We start from the raw sequence: 3,361 nt of genomic DNA on the forward strand, positions 1-3,361 counted from the left end.
TGACTTCTTCCAAGTTGTGTGTCGAAATTCAGGATGAGAAATACCATCCTTGCCCCTCGATGAATTGTGTTAACATCGACAACATTCTTACCTCCCCCCAACACAAACTTGTTCATATTTTGTGTTGTATCTTGATTTCCCCTGCTATCCAACTTATGTTATGTTCTACCTTGGAGTATTACCATATTTTATGTCAAGGATATTGTGAGAATTTCTCCACCTATTGAGAATTCTTGGTACAGTGATACTTCTCACCATCACCATTCTTTCTTGGTCCCCGTGTTGTTTCTAAAAGAAATACCGACAAATGGTCTGTGACGTGTAAATTCTAAACTTCTAGCAACCCTATTGCTTTGAAGTTATTGGTCTATAGTTTCATTCTACGTCTATGGCTTAATGAATCATCATTCGAACGTTGATCGTGCTACCTAGCCCATATTTTGGGTGCACATTTCAACCAATGTTTAACTGAGTATGTTTTCCTCGAGCATACATCATTAAGTCATTTGATCTAGCTAATGTTATCTCCTTGTTCACATAGTTGTGGAAATCCATCTTTTGGAAATCTCAATGGATTGTCGCTGAGTCAATCAGTCACCTCCTCACCTCTCCTTGATGTAATGATGAACCCTTGTTCGGAACTCGCTTCCATAGTTCATCTCCCGAGAATCTTCGATGTCGTTTCGACAATTTGTGTTGCACCTTTCTTCTCAGGCATCCTGAGTCTGAGTTATCCTGACACCAATCAAATCTGAATCTCGGTCAGATATGATGGTTGGAACATATTTCCAAGAGTTATAACATTGGCCTATTTATGACCCGGTAAGGTGATGACATGCCGAACACACCTGGCTGGAGGACCTATTGTTATAAGCTTTCCTTTCAGCAAGGTTATCTATTCTTCCATGAGGAAATTGTAAGACTTATTCTATAAGTTGTTCCTGATGGATCCTTTTTGTTTCCAAATTCCGATCTTCACCTGTTGACCATGTCAATGCTATCTCAAAGCATGTCTATGGTACTCCGATTTTCAACAAGAACATTTGAAGCCCAATACTAAATGTTTCTTGCTCAATTATCCAAACACCGCTGTATGGGTTATGTCATGAAATTCCTCTCCCCTTACCTAAATGGTTTTCTACTTTCTATCCTGTCATGGATATGATACGCTGCTTGTCCTTGGGAAGGATACACCCTTGAAATATGTGTTTAAACACATTTTCCTTTCCATTCTTCTGTTTAATCTGATAATCATATTTTCCTTTCCATTGTTTGGTTTAACCTTTCTGGTGATCTATATGATCTAAGCAGTAATATTCTCCTACTTATGTAAACACCTCGGTGTACAACTCTGTCAGTAAGACCTTGTTACTATTGTTGGTGACATTTCGGTAACCACCGATGGACGAGAACTTTGCCTAATGGTCCGCCTCGTTTGAACGAGCAGGAAAATGGTTCTCTTCGTCCCTCGCCCTTGGTACCAACGTGTTGCCGACATAACTGACAGGGTGTTCTCTGACATGCCTTGCTATCATGACCGTGCAAGATGTCACTGTTCCTATAAAAAAACCACATGGTGGGCCCATAACCCACAGTTCCACAGGATCGAAACCTCTATCCGGGTATCAGACGCAATACGTATTCTCGTTGCTCTGAACCCCTTTCACCTTCTGATAGGCATCGAACGCTTGCCTATCGGTTTGAAACTGCTCATGGTACCTTCTTACTTTGCTCTCGACATCTTCTTAGGTTTCAATTCGAGAGATACTTATGCTTCTTCCCCTGGGTTAACCGCTTGATGCTCGATCTTGTTAGAATCCGTCCTTATAGGGAATAAGCTATTCCAATGAAAAGTTTTCCCTGCTCACCCTTTCGTAAGTACGGTGAAGATCCTGCAGGAAGGACGACAAACTTCATCATGATGACCTGAAGCAGAGGACTGAAGACATCAACGTAATGGATCGACCTCTTCGAGAAGAGCAACTATGACCGAGAAGAATCGTTAGAATTTCGTAACCAGATCCCTTCCCCCTTATAACCGCTCCTAAATATCGGGACGAGATTTCTTGTAGTGGAGGAGATTTGTGACGCCCGGATAATTAAGCTACAGTAATCCCACGCTAATGATGCCACGTCACCACGGTTACTGTTGTTAACCTCGCGATGATTCGAAACCGTTTCAAAATTTAAATTCAAATTAATGTCAATAATAAAAGTTTTCAAAAATTTAAACAAAAATGTTCAGTGGGTGCCAAATATTGCACTGATAATTATTGTGGAGAAAACATATTTCCAGAAAATGCCTAAATGCATTAAAATGAAATAAAACAGAAAAGAGATAAAAGAAAATAAAATAAAAAGAAACAAACAAACAAAAAAAGAGCAAACCCCTTCCTGGACCTAACCCCCCCTCTCACTGGGCCAGATGGCCCAGCTGGCCGGCTCATCTGGGCGGCCCAACCCAGCAGCCCACCTTTCCCCCGGTCGCCTCCCTCCTCCCTGTTCCCCCGACCCAGCGACCGCGCTCGCCGGTCGCCACCGAACCCTGTCGCCGTCCCCGTCGGAGAGGGGATAAGGGCGACATCCCCTCGACGCCTCGAGCCCTCCCCTCCACTCACCCGCTCTCCCTCTCGGCCCCTGCGCCTTTCCCCCTCAGCTCCACCTCGTTCCCCACCGCAACCGAGCGCCGCCGTCCCCATGGCTGCGCCATAGCCGCGGCCACCGAGCCCCGTTCTCCTCCCCAACGTGTCCACGAGCTCCGCCGCGTCGGGCCCGTCCTCCTCGACCACGGGCCTGAGCCCCGGGAACCCTGCATCGACCCCACGCCATCTTCTTCCTCGTCGGATCCCCGCCGCCGTTCGCTGTCGGTTCCGACTGCACCACGCCTTCCCCACGCCCGCTCTAAACGGCTACGCCCCGCTGTGAGCTCTTGCTCCTCCTCCCCCTCTCCATTAGCTCGCTAGCTTGCCGTAGCCACCGCGCCGCATTAGGCCGCACCCTCCGCCGCCTGGCCTCGTCGCCGGCGTGGCCACGGCGACCTTTTGGTCTCGTTCGTGCCTCCGTTGCCTTGGCCGCATCGTGTAGGCCTCGCCCCGCTCTTTGGTTTGCCCCAGTTCGCACCGTAGCCCCGCCTCTGCCGCACGCCCGAACCACCCCGCCGCCGGCGAGCTCCTGGCGCTCCGCTCCGACCTCCCCAGCACCCCGCACCGCCACAGTACGACGCGCGGCGTCGAGCCGCGTCGAACGCAAGCAACCGCGGCCCTGGGACCCCCTGTGCGCTAAACCCGAGCCGAGCCCGCCGCGCGCCACCGCGATTTGGCTCGCCGGAGCTGTTCCGGCGCCGTCCGCCAATGTGGCTAAG

The sequence above is a fragment of the Triticum aestivum genome, chromosome 4D, assembly GCF_018294505.1.
Source record: "Triticum aestivum cultivar Chinese Spring chromosome 4D, IWGSC CS RefSeq v2.1, whole genome shotgun sequence".
Classification (NCBI taxonomy): domain Eukaryota; kingdom Viridiplantae; phylum Streptophyta; class Magnoliopsida; order Poales; family Poaceae; genus Triticum; species Triticum aestivum.